General features: G+C 42.6%; 1 protein-coding gene across 1 annotated transcript in view; it reads left to right on the plus strand.

Annotated features, from left to right (window-relative positions):
• LOC122813051 (visinin-like protein 1) overlaps positions 1 to 21,055 on the plus strand; it is a 683,305-nt gene that overhangs the window by 216,810 nt on the left and 445,440 nt on the right. The window lies entirely within an intron of this gene.

Below are 21,055 nucleotides of genomic sequence, written 5' to 3' on the forward strand. Positions count from 1 at the left end.
AGGGCTCAGACCTGGGACCCCTCCTGTTCTGTATATATTTCTCTGAAATACAGGCAAAGGCGGAGGGACTGTGGCTAACCAAGTACACAGATGACTGTAAATTGGGTGCAATAATTGACTCTCCAGCTGACACAGACATCCTGCAAAAGGATCTCACAGAGACAAACACCTGGTGTCATAGTCACGGCCTCAAGCTAAATGCCAAAAAATGCATAGTAATCCCATTTGGTAAAAACAAAGTACCTACAAACTACCACATAGATGGGAATCCACTAAGTACAGAAGAAGTAATTAGGGACCTGGGTAACCAAGTAGATAGCATGCTCTCCATTGATAACCACATAGCCAAAACGGTCAGGAAATCCTTCTATGTGGCACACCTGATCACAAAGGGTTTCTCATCCAGATCCAAGGAGGTGATTGTGCCCCTTTACTCCTCACTCATTAGGCCCATAATAGAGTACAATGCCCCATTTGGGATGTACCTCACTAGACACCTGCAACAACTAGAAAGACCACAGACGCATTCTCACTAAGAGGATTAAGGGCCTTAAACAATTACCCTATGAAGCATGACTAAAAAAGCTCCAGCTCTTCTCAGTCGCTTACCGTCTGATCAGAGGTGACCTATGCCTGACCTATAGGGCCATGTCAAACCCTGAACTAATGGACATGTTTCACCTCAAAAAAACGAGATCCCTCAGAATCACTCATTCTAGCGACTTGAACCTATGTACAACAATAAACAGGACATGCTGGAGAGATAGATTCCTGTCCCAGCAACTCCCCTCACTCTGGAATAGAATCCCAATCCATATTCGACAGAGCTCCTCTCTGACCCTTTTCAAGAGAAATATTGATGAGTGGATGGGTAATCGTAAGTTCTACCCTGGGATTACTTCAGGAGCCCTGTTGACAGAGGCCCAGGTTACTAATCTAATGGGGAGGCGAAAGCCATCACTCTGTGGCTAGGCTTATAAATGCCCATGGGCAGATAGCCTAGTACTTACCTATGAACCTATGAACCTATATATATATATATATATATATATATATATATATATATATATATATATATATATATATATATCTGACAAGAAACATATACAAAGAGAGAGAGAGAGAGCTGTATAGAGCTACATATATGTGTATAACAATATATAGATATATTACCAATAAATACTGAGGTGTGTGTATATATATATATATATATATATATATATATATATATATATATGCAAATATATATATAGGTTCATAGGTTAGTACTAGGCTAACTACCCTTGCAAGCCATTTTAAGCCTAGCCAATTATCCCTTTTGAGTCTCAAACCCTGCACCTTGTATTTGTAAGGCAAACACATTAACCATTAGGCCACCCTCCCTATATATGCATACATGTCTCAAAATATGTATGCATGCATGTCTCAAAATTCCTATACAAACATATGCTGCTGATCGACCACCAATAACTGGGGCAGCATGCACAGCTGGATACAAGAGGACCCATGACACTCACATCTACCCCCCCCCCACAATCCATATAAATAAGTGAACAGTAGACTGCTACAAAATCATGATAGGCCATACACAATGGCCAGACATACAACAACCTCTTATCAAAACAACTAGAATGACTGAACATAGCAAAGAGAAATACAATAAGCCAGTAATTCACAAACTGTAATACAACTCTTCATACACCTCATCGTTAGCCTTTGCTACATCTCCCTTTGTCATGCACCTCATCTCCTCACACTCCTGTCTACTTTCCTCATCTCTCTGACAGTCTCACTCCTTCTTCCCCATCCTCTTTCTCTGTATACTGTCTTGTACTTCCTCAGTCCACCACCAGGTCTCCTTGTACTACTTCCTCCATCCACATGTCACACCAAGAACCTTTCTAGCCATCTCCCTTAGTAGCTCTGCTGTACTTAATCAGATATGTGGTAAATTGACAGTGCAACACAGTATCTGTCTTAACTCTTCCTCGAACTCCCTCTCTTCTTGATAACCAACATCATCCTACAGACCAGCATTCTATGCTGCCTAAATACACTTTCCCTTTCACCACTTTACAGTCTCCAATCTTCTTCAAACTGGCCCTCCTATATTGGATATATTCCACCTGTGTGCATCTTACTACAGTCTTGTAACTCACCCTATGCTCTTCCCTCGTGTTATAGTACATATTTACCACAGCCATGTCCATCTGTTTTGCAAACTCCATTACCATCTCACCGTCTGCATTCCTTTTAACACCATGCATGCCCATCACTTCCACAGACCCTCTGTTCCCCCGCACAGGTAACCAACATGAAAAGCCTTTCCAAAGCTAACTTTGGCCTCCTAAAAACAGAGGTGGCTAACCTCATGGCAGCCATGCAAATGGAGACTAGTTGCACGACTGCAGAATCAAACAACAATGCACTAAGAACACATACACAAATGCATGGATATCGCCATAACCAATAGAACCAAGGCCCTCACCTCCAAAAAAAGTTTGTTATGCAAAGATATGGAATGCATCATCATGCACCTAATAAACAGGGATATGGCAATCTGCAGACTCAGGATCTCACACAGTTTAGTTTTGTGAAGGGTAGGTCATACCTGCTCAATCAACCTGGTCAACTTCTTGGATTCAGTTACCTGAGCTGTGGATGAAGGTAAGCTGGCACATACAGCCTACCTCAATCTGGCCAAAGCTGTTGATAACATTCCCCACTCAGGAACCATGCAAAAACTCACTAAGCTAGCCATCAATCCTATATCACTAAGTGGGTTGAAAACTGGGTCACAGATAGAAATCACAGTGTGAAAATAGCTGACTCCAAGTCAGACTGCTGATCAGTCATAAGTGGGGTCCCACAGGGTTCTGTCATGGGTCCTCTCATGTTTGGTATTAACTTCTCTGAAGTCCATGCCAACATGAAGGGACTCTCACTGCCAAAGTTTGCAGACAATTGCAAGTTGGGAGCTATTATTAACTACCCAAGTGATGTTGCCATCCTACAGAAAGGCCTTACTGAGACCATTGACTGGTGTCAGAGCTATGGCCTTAAGCTCAATGTCAGAAAATGTGTTGTCATCCCCTTTGGGAAAAACCCTGTTCCATGAATTACCACATCGATGGTAGTCCCCTGAACAAAGGAGGTGTTATAACAGATCTGGGTACACAGGTTGACATCAATGTCTCTTTTGACCACCACATTGCCACTGTGGTCAGAAAATCCTTCTATGTGGCACATCTCAGAACTAATGCATTAGCATCCAGGAAGGAAGAGATCATTGCCCCCCTGTAGTCTTCTTGACAGAGTGACACAGTTTGTTTCAGCTTACATATTCTGATGGATGTGAGGTAGGTAAATGAAATGTATGTCCTATTTTTCTGACAACAATCATATCATCACAGTGATTTACCAGAGAAATGAGAATAATCTGTAAAACAGACCAGAAATATAAGCAATAAACCTGGACATTCTAAAACAGTCCAGCCAGTTGAGAGGTATGCTCAGAAACCCTTACTGCAATGAATCTGGACCAAGGCTGACAAAATGGAGAGTGAAAGCCATGAAAATGGGGATGTATCTGAAGTACTGGTGTAGATAAGCTAACGCAGTTCCTGTAGTAACAACCTCCTGTGTGCTCTAACATATATGTAGTGAAATAGCATAAGTAATTGAAATAGGAAATTTGCTATAGGTAATTACACATGTATTTGCAAATATATCAGGCACTTCAGGGATGTAACAGCACTGACAAGCAGACACTAGTGTGAAAGTGCATACCCACCACAGTCACAGACACATACCGGTAAGTCAAGTGAATAGTAGTGTATATGGACTTTGTGAACAAATACATCTTTGTTTGCCACTCACACACTAGCCCTACATATACAGTGCCAATTCTCAGTATAGTCTGAATCTTGACCTTGGCATGTGTCAGTCTGCCCATACAAACACATACAGCCAATAGATCAGCAGAAACTGGAGCAGCTTACACAGTCAAATAAAGAAGGAGCCATAACACTTACATCCACCCCCTCCAGACACAGTCCAAATAACATTAACGTATGACGTGTACACAGTCCTGACAGTCTGTTAACAATGACCAGACATAGACAGGCCTCTCACATGTACAGTTCACCTCATAATGTACAGGCTCAGGACTCATATCTATGGCCACTTTCCTGACATGTCTGTGGGTCTACTACATCACTGGGATGGTAGCAGGAATGAAGGCAAGAAATAATGATACTAAATACATCTGAGCCTCATTGACATATGGATAAAGCCTAACATCATTTGGGGACAGAGGCACAAACACAGGGGTAGACTGGACATATTGATCTCATACATTGAGATAGATGGAGATGTTACTGGGTTTCTTGTAGTATATCCTTTATGAGACGTCAGTAATACCAATAGATGTGATTATTTACTGACTGCATTCAGGAGCGGCCTTAGGTCAACTGGTGCCCCAGGCAAAAGGGCTCCACGGTGCCCCCCACCACATTACCTGGTGCCCCCATCCTGGTCTACCTACACCAAATAAATACTGGAAAAGTGCCTATGCCTAAGGCCGGCTATGACTGCATTCCCCAGAGTCCACAACTAATTTACCAAGGACACCAATTGTTTGGAGAATGGACAAAACATAACAGGCAAACATGTGGCCAGTCTGTGGACAGCGTGCCAGTGGACAAGTATGTCAGAGACATATCACTCACTAAATGCATTTCCATACAAACCCTGTCAATCTATCAATCCACCACATGTATAAAGGCAGTGATGACATAGAATCTGTTCACATTTATTGGGATATGTCCCCCATGTTGTTGAGCTGTCTCCACATGTCCTGTCCTTTGATGTATTGCCACCTACTGTATGTGAATCTGTAGCCCACCACCTCTGTAATGTCCCTCACACAGGCAAGGAAAAGGGGCAAGGCCCACATTAAGGAATGTCCCATATGTTGGAACTAGCAGCAGTGTCAAGGTCCACAGCACAATTCTATGTGGGCACCTACATAGTTGTATGACCTTAGCACTACCTGACATCTGCACATCTGTACAGAGGACAGAAAGTAGATAGCCAAATGGTTATCCATTAGGATGAATGCTTTGAAGGATAGAAGTCTGAGACTGAAAGGTTTGCCATTACTACATGACAGTAGTCCTCAATGACATGTCCAAAAACATAGTAGTCTACAGTTAATATCATAATATCATATGAATATCCAATAGGAGATACATAAAAACATACAGCTCAAACACCAAGAACAATATAGTTAGTACTCAGAGTCCCAGCTTTGCATGCAGGTGTGTATGGTTCAAGTACTACAACCTGCAATCTACTTTTACTCGGAAAAGCACTGTTAAAAGTACTAGCTTAATAATACGATATGTGATAAACTATTTGTGTCACCCAAAGCACTGTAGCTGGTGTAACATGCAAGTGTGACTGCATATAACCTGGATTACTACCCATGTATAAAAAAAAAGATTGTGGTTCTACCCATGTATACCCAAGTGTCCCATACAGTATAAACACACCCCTTGCTACTGCAATGACAGCACATAGAAGCATGTTGTGTACAGGAAATTAAATACACTTATTAAAGATGTCATTACCCTGCTATTTTATCAGACTGGAATGTGATCAATGGTTACTAGGGTTGAACTATACTTAGCAGATTTAAGCATTGCTTAAATGTAAATGCTAATCAGATTTGTGCACTGGTAAATGAAGCCTACATTGTGTAATTACTTATTCATTTAACTGCACGTTAGCACTGCTTTCTGTAGCGCAAACCTGCACAAACATACTTAAAGCTGCTCAAAACTGCTTTAATCACTCTGTATCCAACAGTCCTTGTTCTGGCTAGCAACAAAACAAACAGTCCTTGCAGGTCTTGAACCCAGGATACTGCACCCCATAGCCACAGCAATTTACCAATAAGCCATCTGAAATGGATGGTTTTACATACCCTACTTAACAGCCAGTTTACAATAGAGAAGATAGACTGTGCAATTAGGAAGGATTGGTATCTACAAATATATATATATATATATATATATGAAAAGAAACATACATAGAGAGAGAGATAGATATGTATGGAGATACATGTATGTGTATAACAATATATAGATATATTACCAATAAATACTGAGGTGTATATATATATATATATATATATATATATATATATATATATATATATATATACATACACACATATACATGTCTCAAAATGCCCATACAAATATATGCTACTGATCGACCACCCATAACTGGAGCAGCATGCAAGGTTCGATACAAAAGGACCCATGACACTCACATCTGCCCCCCCCACAGTCCAAATAAATAAGTGAACAGTACACTGCTACAAAATCATGATAGGCAATACACAATGGCCAGATATACAACCTCTTAGCAAAACAAGTAAAATGACTGAACATAGCAAAGAGAAATACAACCAGCCAGTATTTCACACATGTTTATTATACTCTGATGTCTTGGCCAAAGCCTTCAAGGAGTAAAACATTACAAGAAATACTTGTCTTAATCACAAGAAGCAATTAACACTTAATTACATAATTAAATACACAGCCTCCGATTACACTCCTCATTTAACCCCCTAGGGAATAAAGTATCACATTTAATAATAATACATTTATTCTGTGCATAACAATTGTTCTTTGATGAATGTTTCATCAAACTGAGGAACAGACTTTTTCCAAAACAGTACCTTGGAACCCACTACTGTCCCCATGGTGAGATTTATTCAAATGTACAGCTATGGAATTGTCTATCAGTAATATGTCTCACATATTCTAACAGCCACATTTTAAAACATGTATTACTCTTCCCCACATAAAATATGTTACAAGGGCATCTAAGAACATTCTCTATATACCGACCTCTTGAATGTACAGACTTCAAAAAGTTTTCCAGCCTTTCTCCTCACCAGGAATGACAGCACTAAATAATGATAGACTATTATACCTATCGACCTCCTACTGTATGACATCTGGACAAAGCCTGACATAATTGGTGGACAGAGGCCCAAATACATGGCCATACTTGAAATATTGCTGTTATACACTGAGAAAGTTGCTGATGTTACAGGGTTTGTTGTAACATATGTTTTCTGAGGGATATAAAGTCAGAAAAACAAATGGATGTTAGCATTTACTAATTGCAGTCACCAGAGTATGCTACTGATTTGCCTAGGACAACACCTGTCTGGAGAACAGACCAAACATAACAGGCTAACCTCTGGCGATTATGTGGATCGCCCTACAGTTGAGAACTATGCAGAGACAGAACTTTGTCAGACTGAAGCCCATGCAGAAGTAGCATGTTCAGACAAACCCTGTTAAACTAGCTGTATTCCAAACATATAACAGCAATACTCACATTCTGCCCCTAAGTTTTGAACCTTTTCCACCATTTATTTGGCATGGCTCCACAAGTCTTGTTGTAAGAGGTATTAGCTCACACACCTCCAAGATGTCTTCCTCACAGGTAAGGGAAAAGGCCAACGCCCATATGGAGTACTCAGTCATAGGAGTGTGTTGCCATGACATTGGCTATTGGAAGAACTACACAGCTGCTCTGCATGCAAATAGTAAGTGGGGAACACCAGTTGGTGCACATGCCATCACCTGGTCATGAGCATAAGCTACAAAAGCCATGCTACCACCATTTCTAACCAGCACTATTCCTGTAGTGCACACAGAGAAAGAGAGAAAAAACAAATAAAAACAAAATCTGGAAAACAGAAAATAGAAGAAAAAAGGCATGTGAAACATGTAAACATGTAATTGAATGTAGTACTTGGTCTGTAATAATGGGAAATATGATTTGGAAGAATACGTGTCCCAACAAGACTTGCTGTACTAATGTCCTGCTGAGTAGCTGCTATGGCCATAGCATCTGGCCCTCTCTGCAGTGAGAGAGATCACAGCCACACCTCTCAACTGTACAGATCTTCACAGAATGTCCAGATTTTCCCTTTACAGCTTTTGTCTGTTCCTCCTGAAATCTGTACTTTTCTGTCAAATAGCTGAGGATTGAAGTCATTAAGTAATGACAAACACTCGAGTTTAAGACTCCACATCCTTAAGAATATTCACGATAATACACAATGTATCATTCTACAAACTTTCTAAGTTTGTAACAGGACTATGTAAAATGTGTCCCTATTTATCCCCCCATCATTTTAAGCTTTGTCCAGATGTGATGCTCTAAGAGGATGTGAGGTAGGATCACAGCTCAGGAGCTTGAGTTACCCTGGGAAAGGACAGCTCACATATGACAACCACAGGGATGTCTGTCAAACAGTTGTGACTGTGCCATTGTTAGGCCAGTTAATGGGATGTTGTCCATATCCATATGTTACCTGTGAATATGAGTATGATACATGTTCGTCTTTTAAATCTAAGAGACCTATATAGGGCATGTGCATAGTAAAGTACTGTTGCAGGTGTGTGTTGAACTGCATGTGATATATTGAATTAATAACATTCAACTGTACAGTGTTCTGCTGGACAATAAGCACATTTGTGACTGATATCTTTAGTCACATACACATATACTTGTGTTATCTCAGCCAAACCATTGGCAAGTCTGTGAGCAATGACAATGTAACATAATAGCCTACATATGACTGTTGGACATCTTCCAGGTTATCACAGTGATGTCAAAGCCTACTGTGCAATCAACTTACTAATGTATGGTGCAGCTATATTAATGCAGTATCAATACTGATGTCCCTTTAGTCACCCATTTATGTGTGCCATTGTCCAGAAGTCCTGCTATAACAGGTTAAGAAGTATGATTGAGCAGCAAGACTGTAAATACAGTGTGCCATACTAACATAGAACAGAAATATATATCAGGCATCTCCTGAGCACATGTATGTATGTGTATTTTCAGCTGGAAGGCACATAGCTAATAACATGGGTTTCAAGCAGTCAGGTAAATAGGTTGTGCATGTTGCACATGTGTTTAATATCAGAGTCAGTGCATACAATAGACATAAATGTCTACAACTACTAGTTGTTGCTTTGCCCTGACACTGATATGGGTACTATCGTGGGCATAATTATCAGGTAGTAATCGGAGAAGTGTCCAACTGTGTTACGACCCTCTGTCCATGCCTAACACTAACAGCTATATCAATACCTATATACAGTGTACACACCCCTGTTGGAATGCCAGGTTTGTGTGCTGTATGACAATGAGACTACAGAAAATCATTTCAAAATGTTTCTCATCTTGAATGTGACCCCTAACCTGTACAATTCTATTGAAAAATAAACAAAGCTGTTTCAAGGAAGGTGAGCAACTATTGCCAAGTGAAGATGTGCCATGTTAAGAGTCCAAACCAAGATGAATGAATGCTGTAACCATCTCAACAGGTTCTTACACAACATATCATTTTAAGGGTGTTTACCCTCATTCAACTGACTTATTACACTGATTATTATTTCCATATGTTTTCACAGACCAGATTTTTATGTTTTCAATTGAATTGTACAGGCTATAGGTCACGTTAAATGTGGGAATTGTTTTGAAATTAGTTATTCTGGTGTCATGTTTCAATTGTACAAATAACAGACACTGTAACATGGGTGTGTGCACGTTATATCCACTGTAGCTATATGGACTCAGCAGTACCTGACCTGTAAAACCAGCCTCCACCAAGGTAGAGTAATCCCCTTTGGTGTACAGCAGCAATGCACAAACCACATAATTGGTTGCTATATTGGCTGTACAGGGACACATAGGTGCAGGCTACAACTTGGAAGCAAGTCCACCTCTATCTAAGCAAGCATGTAAGTTCACAGGTGACTTCCTGTAAGGCTGACTATGACGACAAATCAGACATGTCCACACCACCAACGGCAATTGCAACAGTGTCTCCACATATGTTGTCAATCTCAGAAGACACAACACAATTCACACTGCACTGGTGGTAAAGCACACCTCATACACACATGCCTTGGATATAGGCAACCTGCATCAGATAGGTTAGGTGGGAACATCGCCACCCTGTCCACCCCATTTGTGTAGGGGAATATGTACATCAACCGCACTCCTCCCCTCAGCAATGGTGAGCATGTGCATATTGACTACTGATGGCAACAACAGCAAGTCTCCATGGGGCATACTAACATCACTGTCTGCATCCTACAAGAACTCAGGCATGTGCTCACAGCTCCATCACACACTGCATTCAAACACAGACTTGCCACCATCCACAAACCATCCCCATAGAAGATGGAAACTATCATCCCTCTACACAGAAATGAATGGAGAATAGAGGATTATGCAATTAAGTGTCCAACATTGGGGGGAATAGGGCCAGGGGTGTAATGCAATCTACTATAGCCATTATAGATTAGAGGGTTATGACGTAGTGTAGATTATTTGCAAGTAATATCCACTGTTGATGTGCAATTTGACAACCATATGAGGTCCTGTGACCTTTTTTCCTGTTTATGTCTTCCAGGAAACATGCAGAGGCCTCACCTCCCAGCATTCTCTGTGGTGAAAATTTGTGATAGTACATTATGGGCTATTATTTGGCTGGAGAGCACAATATGTGTGGGAGAGGACCTCCCTGTGGAATGGTCTGGTCCACAGGGTAAATGATGTCGGTCTGCACAGCAGAACTTATGAGCAGGTGCAGCATCGGCCCAGCGGCCTCATCCACCATGCCCGTCAATGGGCTGCTGCTGGAGCAAGGGACCGGCTAGCCACAGGTGGGGACACAGCTATCCAGCCCCCACTGACACCCACCGAGGAACTCCTCGCCAACCTTGGGGCACCTGCCCAATGTACATCCCATGAAGTTGTAGAAAGCATTGTGGAAGTGGGTTGCACCCACACAATGGCCGAGGAGTGTGCAGGTAAGACCCCAGTGCACATTACTAGAACATGTTGCTTATCCATTTCTATCTGTATAGTATCTACATGCATATGTCAGATGATATAGTAGGTCTTGCTGGTGTTTAGTAATGCACAGACGTGCACATATGTGGTGATGGCCAGCATATTTTGTTTCATTGGGGGTAGTACTGTTAATTTGCTGAAATGCTGCTTCCACCCTGGACCAAGGCCACATGAGTAGCTATCAACATTACCTCTCTCCCACAACTATTTAGGTTCCTCTGGTATACAACCGGAACAGCAACCTGTAGCTGGTGAGTTTTGTTGAAATTTGCCATTACACCAGCCATGTTAAGGCCATGCTATTTGCCATGTACACATTTATCATACCTACCCATAATGCATGATTTACATGTTCAGTTTTGTTGGTGCTAACTGCACTGCATTACAGTGGTCACCATGGTGTCATATCTGACGGGTATGTAAGATTCCTGCAGTATACCTCACAACCTGTCAGTGCAAGATGTGTGGACAGAGATAAACAGAATGGTGAGACAAATGGGCTACAGCTACAGTAGGGACATGTAAGAAACATTGCATTACCCTTATACAGTGGATACAACATTGTACACACACCTATTAAGATGGCAACTGTTCCTGATATATACAATGACATACCACAATAATACATACCACACCTTTTACAACCTGTAATGTGATCCTATGATGAACAATTAACATGTAAAATATAATTATATGTTAGGGCAACAAATATGGGGTACAAAAACCTTACAAAACACTGAATGCATATGTGTGCACACACTCAAAATAACATATTGTGGAGGCAGCTTGTGATGTACTGACAGCTTTCACTATACTTGAGTACACATCTTCCATCAAGTACAGGGCCTCAATGTCACACCAGGTAATGATCTGCTGTCCAAGAAGTGTGTTCATGGCATTTCCTCAGATGCCTGCAACAGAAGCAGTCATGGCTTGCACACATTTTACAAAGCATCAAAGGGATCCCATATCTGAAATGCAGCAGTCAGGAGTAGGGAAAAAACATTGCCTTACCATTGCATATACCATGGAAAACAGTGCAGACAGTGATCTGGAAGTGTATTAAATATAGGACAACAGTGATATTGAAAAGAACCAGATGCCCATCCAAAACAGATGACAAAACGTGTAGAAAACTGGTCAGGGAGGCTGCCAGGAGACATGCAGCAACACTGAGGGAATTGCAGGAATGTCTAGCAAATACTGCCTGTGTAGTACCTGTGGCAACAATCACCTGGATTCTGCATAAGTGTTTTTTGTGGGGTAGGGTAAGTAGATGGAAGGTTTTCCCCACAAGAAACACCACCCAGGGTTGTGTACAGGTAGCAAAAGCATAACATCAAGTCTCCCAAAGGCATGTGTTGCAATGTGTAAAAGTGTCATGAGACCAAGGTTCAAACCTACAGACAGTATTCATAAAGATATGTGTGGTGCATAAGCAACACATCTCTTCACCTCAGGGCCACCATCTACAACCTGAAGCTTGTTGGTGCCAGTGAACACCCTTAGGGTTGCTGTTCATTAGGTGGAACTAGGCCTGTAGACATGGTAAAGGGAATTTGGAACACTGCAAAATAACGCTCATGTGTGGCCCACAGTTGTCAAGCATCTGCAATAAGGCTGAGGGTGGGGAAGTGTTTCAGCTTCAAACACAACAGTGAACTGAAGCATACATCCAAAGCTAGCTAAGAATGGCTGTATCTGAACACATTCAAGGTTATGAATTGGGCCAGACATAACCCAGATACAACAGCAATAGTAAAGCCCCTGTGTGACTTCCAAGGGCTGTGCACATGACCTGTCCTTGCAATCTGGCAGAGTTGGGGGACCTTTGTAGGGAAGACAGACCAAATAATGCCAAGTCAAGATGTGCCATGCCAGTATACCTCTTCCCAGGAATAGTGACTGCTGTAGTTCACTTAACAGGTGCTTCAATAAACCATTGGTTTAAGGGTGTTCACACTTATGCAATCCCCTATACTGTACGCATCTCATTCAGTATCTTCACGACTAACACATTTGTTTGATTCTTGACTGGATTGCACAGGTCATATGTCACATATCAGGTGTGTGTAATGTTTTCAAATGCGATAGTGTGGCCCCATTTCATATCATAGAAGAGGCTGGCATGTCAACAAGTGTGTGTATTCTCCTCATATCCACATTAAGCTTTGAAGGTCATTGGTGTAACCGGAGTTTATTGCACATACATTCACTGCTGATTATGAGATCTGCAAATGAAATGTCAGTCATTAATTAGTGACATCAATCCTCATATCATCTCAGTTATGTATCAGACAAACACATAGGGGTGGTGAGGAACAGAGCAAACATAATTGCCAGACATCTACACATTCAGCAATGATTTTTACAGTTGTGAGGTATGTGAGGTATGGTCTGCAGTAGATGCCAGTGTGCTATACAGTTGCACAGCAACAATGTGTACATTGGTGCAGTGTGTTCCAGGAGAAGGAACATCACCTACTAACATGATTCATGTATCCCAGAGATGTATATTCTTAGTAACAAGGATTAGAAATGGCTGCAATGTATGAAGTTGAGTGCCATGTGTCATGCATGTCAACTGTTGGGTAATGTGAGGTCTGTGTAATATCTTTGTGCCACCTCACCTGTAAGTGTGTGTGTGTGTGTGTGTGTGTGTGTGTGTGTGTGTGTGTGTGTGTGTGTGTGTGTGTGCGTGCGTAAGTAAAGCATAACATGCAGGTATTAATTTACATAATTGTCTTCCCCTCACAAGTGGCGATGTGGGTCGGGGTCCCTCCCATGGGGAAACTGATGTCAGTGCCTCTGCAGTCTCTGACAATGATGATAGACATAGTGAGGAACAGGCAGGGTTGTCAGGGGCTGCATCTCTGCCATTGGTTAGCATCCCACTTTTTTCACCCCATCCCCACACACAGTCACAATGCCCACACATACACCATCACCAATGACCATACATGAGGGACAGTTGGTGGGTGGTGGCATGGGACCAGAAAGTATGGTGACTATGGCAAGGGTGTCTGTAGACAACAGCCATAGCTGGATAACAGGCAAGGTCCCACACAGGCGGATGGACAGAGGTGCTCGTAGGTGGACTGCTGCCTATCATGTCCCTCCCACAAATGCCACAGCAGGTGTCACCAGACACATGTTTCGGACAATCATGGAGGCACAGGCACATATTGAACGTTACACCAGAGATGGTCTGAGGCATCCGAGGGATACTCTTCCTGCTGTACATGACAGCATCTTGATCTTGCAGATGCCCACCATTATTATGTGTAGGTTATGGATAGACAGTTGGGTGAGATGGTGGCAATCCTTGACCGTGGGATGTCTGTGCTAGAGCATGTGGTGGGAGTAGTGCATCGGCCAATTGACTGCAGGACAGCATCACGAACAGCTGATGGTCTACGTGGCCATGCAATATCTCAGTCCTGCTCCCGTAGTGCCAGTACCAGCAGATCCACTGCAGGAGGCGTGCTGTCCACATCACGACAAAGATGTTTAAAGTGTTGTCAGCTGGCATGTTTAATGCTTACATGTCAGAGTGTGTAGCTGTCCAGCCATGATGCATTATTGCTGTTATTAACACTGACCGAATGTGGTCTCCATAATGCATACTGTTTGTGTTCTAGGTGTCTATGTGTCAGGAGGATGTTGGCCTGCTGTCCTTTCCTACAAGGGGTGTGGCAGTGTGGTAACACATTGACTGTGTCATATCCAGGGTACAGCTTAACACAAGTAACAGGTCTGTATAACAGTTATTGCATGTGCCACATGGCTGATAGGTCTGAGGGGTGTATACAGGTAAGTGCGTGGTGGCTGATGTAAGCAGCTCTTGTACAGTGGACAATGGTAAGTGTACTGGGTGGCACAAACCAAAAGTTTGTGAATAACACACACACGTGGTGGCTTTTGTGTTGATGCAACACACAGAGAGTACTGTTCACATGGATGTACTTCACTTTGCAGAGAACTGATTTTTGCAAATGTAATTCCACCAAGACTGAATTGCCAACACCTCAAATCATTACATAATAAATCCGCCAAATTTCATTTCCTTGAAAATAGTAGTGGCAGGGTATATGTCCTTTTCCCCACTGTAGTGCAGTCCTGGAATTGGTATAAATAGTTGTGGTGGTGTGGGTGGCACAGCCCCCACACTGGAGTCAGTCAAATGATCTCCTGGGAAATGTTTTTTCTGTAAACTGAAATCCCTTCACATACACATAAACTCACACACACGCACACACACACACACACACACACACACACACACACACACACACACACACACACACACACACACAGACACTTACTTGCCAACACTGAGATTAGAACCCCTACCTATGTAGTTATTGCTACAAATGTGTTCTGCCTTAATTGCACACACCACAGAGCTTGTAGGGTGAGGTGTGTTCCAAGGTTCCTCTAAAGTGAACAACATCCCCAGGCCTTGTACAGTATGGTAATGGGAGATGTATTGGGTGTGAATGGATGCAACATACTATAATATACTGACATATACACATTGTCAGACACATACAGTCATAGACACATTTGATACACCTGGGTTTAGCAGCCCTGACTATCTTGTCAGTCAGGGCATGCAATTACATAGTTCATGCACACAGCACAGGCCTTATTGAGCTGAAGATTGTTGTCAGATAATTGTAAGGTTGATGGAGGCAGCAGACCACATACAGTGGACCTTGGGATATGTAGTGGGAGTACCACTGTCTAAAATGTGAGAGCCACCCTCCAAGTGAACATAGTACTCACACAAACACAGGATACTGTACTGACACACAAATGTTCACAGATTTGGGCTTCATCAGATTAGAACCCCTGGCTATGTAGTTGTTGCAACTACAGTGACACTCATTTACTGTACACAACACAGACTGTAAGGTGATGACTGTTCCATGGCTCCTGTACTGTGGCCAACATCACCAGCCCATGTACAGTATGGCAATGTGCAGTGTGTGTGGAGACTAAGCCCACAAAATGCTGTCTCATACAAATATGCTCACTTTCAGAGACTCACACACACATACGCATGCATACTCACATTTACAAGGACTCAAGGTGAAATCCCCACCTACATATTCATTGTTAGTATTGTGTCATGCAATTACCATATGCTCCATTGAGCCTATAGAGTAAAGAGTGTCACAAGGTACCCTTACAGTGAATAACATCACCAGCACTGCAAGTATGGAAATGGGAGGTGGAGTGGGTGGAAGGACCACATAGTAATGTCACCTACAGGTTTACATGCTTACAAACAGTTGTATACACAGTAAGGCACATACACATATTTGCCAGTACTGAGTGTCATGGGTCCATGTGTTCATATGTGTGTACCACATTAATGGCCATGGAGTCATTACAAGCCTAGTCCATGGGAGTACCCTGGCATCATGCAACCTGACATTTGTCAGCAGTGCATCTATCAAATACTGCCATGTGAGTGATCCCCATGGTGACAGTTATATTCACCATCCACTCATCTGAATTTCTCTTGAACAGGGCCAATGAGGTGCTTTGACATGTATGCAACATATATCGCATAACATGGCCAGTATCTGGGTTATGGACCTGTCCCCAAGCATGTTCTGTTGAATGTGGTAATGCAGTTGAGATATCCATGGCATGTGGTGCATACAGATTGTGGTTTCCTAGCGGTGGCATTTGCAACACATCTGGGAAGACATGGCATTGTCAGTCAAGCAGGGATTGCCTGTAAGTAGCCTAGATGTGACCAGGAACACTTGGAGGTTTTGGTGTCTTTCCATATCAGACATTTTTTTCATGCCTCGGGACCTCCATGTAAGGTACACTTGCAGCATACCCAGATGTTGAAGGTGTCTAGTGAGTTACATGGTAAATGGGCCATTGTACCTTCTGATTGACCTAATGAGTGGGGAGTGGAGGGAGACATTGACCTCTTCATTCCTGGATGACACACCCTTAGTTATCCAATGTGCCACATGGAAGGAATTTCTGTCCACAGTGACAATGAGGTGGTCAGAAGAGAGATTACTGTCAAGTTGCATTCACAGACTTTCTATAAGGACATCTGTGTCCACTGGACTACCACTAATGTGGTCATTTATGGACAACACATTGCTTCAACAGGGAATTGTGACACATACCTTACCAATGAGACTAAGGCTAGTGTTCTGACAACAGTTGGAGATGTCAGATGTCATTACCCCACTATTTTATCTGACTGGAATGTAATCAATGGTTACCAGGGCTGAACTATGCTTAGCAGGTTTCAGAATTGCTTAAATGTAAATGCTAAGCAAATTTCCTCACTGGTAAGTGAAGCCTACATGGTGTAAGCGCCTATTTGTTTAACCGTAAGTTAGCACCACTTACCGTCATGCAAACCCACACAAACACACTTAAAGCTGCTCAAAACTGCCTTAATCACTCTGTATCCAACAGTTCTTGTTCTGCCTAGCAACAAAATAACCAGCCTTTGCAGGTCTTGAACCCAGGCCCCTGCACACCACAATCACAGCAATTTACCAGCTAAACCATATATGGTTTTAGGATGTTTTCTCAAACATACTGTACTTTACAGCCAGTTTACAATAGGGAAGAGACATTGTGCAATTAAAGAATTTGTATCGACAAATATATATATATATATATATATATATATATATATATATATATATATATATATATATATATCTGACAAGAAACATATACAAAGAGAGAGAGAGAATGTATAGAGCTACATATATGTGTATAACAATATATAGATATATTACCAATAAATATTGAGGTGTGTGTGTGTGTGTGTGTGTGTGTGTGTGTGTGTGTATGTGCATTTTCCAGAAGGCCTGTAGGCCATGTTTGACAGATGCAGGCCATCTGTAGCAGGGCAGCGCATTCTGGTGATCATATGTTCCTAGGCTGCCAGCAGGAGACACCCCTCGGATGGCATCAGTAAGTTGACTGCAGGTGTTACTGACAATTGCTTTCTGTTTACTATTGCGCCATCAGTCTGGGTGACAGCTAGATGCTGCTTAAGTCTAGGAACATGTTACTGCATTTCTATGGGACTATGGGGGGTGACACGACTGTACGCGTTATACATCTGCACAGACTGTGCTGATATTTGCTTAACATTTTGGTCCCATGTAGCATAGTGGTGTGGCCTATCTTTCAGACTACAGGCATTACAGTATCAACTACAGGTCAGATTGCTCTGGCATAGACATTTGTAGTTTCAGACTTCTTACCTTTCAAAGCCATACTGCCACTGCCAGACCTGCTGTGATGTCACTGTGTAAAAGTCTGTGGGTGGGGATTTCATGGGTGTCACCATGTGGGGGCCTTTGTCAGGCATTTCTGTATGGTTGTCTACAGCTGATCTGCTGTGTGGGGATGGTGGTGGGTATGGGAACCCCCACTTTGACATCCATGCATGTGACCTATGACCCCACAGTTATTTGGCTCACCCCATGTACTGCAGTGGTATTTGTCAACTAGGGTGGTACTGCATGATGTGGGTAGGGCAGTATTGGGGATACACATCCTGCTGTCCCACAGAGCTGTCAGTTGTCTGCTGCTATCCCAGTTAGCCACTCCATTCCTTTACATGCTTGATCAATACCATAGATATGATATCAGAAAAGCCCGTCCCATTATTTTAATTTGTTACAGAGACTGGCTTACCTTGTGACTGCAGCTGTTGTGAGGGTGGTGCTTGAGGGCTGACTATGTTGAATGCACACAATACACTGCCTATACATGGTCAGGTATAAGTGGTGTGATGTTTGGCATCCATTTTACTGTATGTGCGAGTCAGAGAGAGAGAGAGAGATCAGTCCTTGGGGCCCTACAGTGTCAGTGTATGTGCTATGCATTGCCTCTTTGCCAAGGCCAGGGCATACTGGGCATGTCTCCATCTGCCTACAGGGGCAGGCTCAGGATGTTCCTCCTCCAAATCACTCTGTGTCTGTGGAGGCCTTGGCATTGGTGGGGGGATGTGGCCCTTCCCCATTTTGTTCCTGCTGCAGCTGTTTCCACAGGATCATATTGTGTAGTATGGTGCATACTATGGCCATGTGTGCACATGTGACTGGAGAGTACTGCAAGGCTCCACCGGATATATCAAGGCAGTGGAACCATGACTTGAGCATTCCAAACAAGCACTCTATAATGATCCTGGTTTGTGCGTGTGTCTCATTATGGCATTCTTGTGTGGGTGTGTGTGAATTTCTGATGGGTGTCATCATCCATGGCTCCAGTGCGTAGCTAGCATCCCCCACTAAATGGCCATATGGGATGTTCCTCCAGCAAACCACTGATACAGCTGTGAGGAATGCCAGATGTGGGAGTTGTGATAGCTTTCAGGGCAGCTAGCATTCACATTCATGATAATGCCTTGGGCATCACACACAACCTGACAACTGATGGAGTGGAATCCCTTGCAGTTTATGTTGACCCTACCCCGGTCACCAGATGGTGCTTTGATGTGGATGTACGTGCAGTCTATGGCATCCAGTACCTCCGGGTAATCTGCTACACAGTGGAAGAGACGGATATTGCCAGTCAGCTCCTCATGGATGCTGGGGAATTTAATGTGCTCCTTGGCATGTGTTCACATGGCATCCAGGAAGTGGTGGAGTATTCTGGACACAGATGCCTGTGAGACCCCCATGATATCCCTAGTTGCTCTTTGGAAAGTACCTGTCACTAGTATTCTTAGAACTACATATACCTTGGTATCCACTGGGATGGGTTCCTCTCTATTTGTTCTGGATATGAGACAAGGCCTTCACAGCTCCACAATTTCCTGCTGTATGTCCCTGTCCACCCTGTGGTGCTCTACTGTCTCCAGATCATGTAGCCCCTGGTAGGTTATCCTGAGCCTGAACACTCTTCTCCTCCTCCTCATAAGTTTGGGGCAATTGTCAGCATTGTCCTCTTCACCACCCTCAGCCTCTTGCACATACTGATGTATAAGAGCAACAGCAGCCCCTAACATTTTGTTAGTTTTGTCAGCTAAAATTCCCCCATCTGTGTACACTGGTCATGTAGAGTTTGTGGGAAAAACAGACTAAAAAATATTTACATAGTTTATAGTGGTGTGTTGCAGAAGCTGCCTGTGTGATTGGCTGAGTATGATGCATTCCGCCTGCCAGCTCTGTTACTTGTATTTGAGTGCCTCTATTCTGCTATTTCCCTTTTTTTTTCTTGTTCCACTTGCCATTTCCTGTATTTTTTTATTTTTGTGGTTTAAATCCTGGTGCACACCGCGCACACCCGTTTAGGCAAGGTAAACAAGGCTATACAGCCTCAGGCACACCCCCTTGCTTACATATACACAGTGCTGCCATTTCCTCTGTTTTTTTGTTTTCCTGGTTTAAGTTCCAGTGCATGCCGTGCAAACCCGTTCAGCGAGTGTAAACATTGCTGAAAAGGAAATGGCCTGCCCTGGCCTCTAACATGCTTAGCTAAGCACAGCTAAGCTAAATAGGACACACCTTCACTTAGTTATGCTTAGCTATGCGCAAACCCGGGCAACAGAGCTTCAATGTGCTTACAGCAAGCATGACACACCCCCTTTTGATGTCATTTACTTCTTATGCTTATACGGCTGTAATAGAGCACCTACATGGTTAGGTGAAGTCTGACACTTAGAAGAAATTTGTGATTCAGTAAGATTCTCCTCATTCGTATACCCCACTACCTTACTCCCTAGTTACTGCACTCACACTGAGCCTTTTCCCTTAGCAACCACTGTTCTCTGGTATTGTTTTCATTCTACATGCCATTGACTATAATGGCAAAATGCAGATTTCCCTGAAAATTGCTTTTTCACATTTTTTTTTTATTCTGGGAATGATTCCGTTTGCAAACCGCTGCCCTAAACTTAAACGGCTGAGATCGGGCAAAAAAAAATAAAAGTTTTATTTTACAAAAAGTAAATTATTCTTCATGCCAATGGACATATAGTTGGCCATTGGCATGCCTACTAACTATAATACATGCTTTCTTTTGAGCTGTCATGCCTCCGTTTTTTAATTTGCAGAAATGTATTCAGCTACTAGATGAA

This window comes from Protopterus annectens, chromosome 1.part1 (assembly GCF_019279795.1).
Source record: "Protopterus annectens isolate FY-2018-M chromosome 1.part1, PAN1.0, whole genome shotgun sequence".
Classification (NCBI taxonomy): Eukaryota; Metazoa; Chordata; order Ceratodontiformes; family Protopteridae; genus Protopterus; species Protopterus annectens.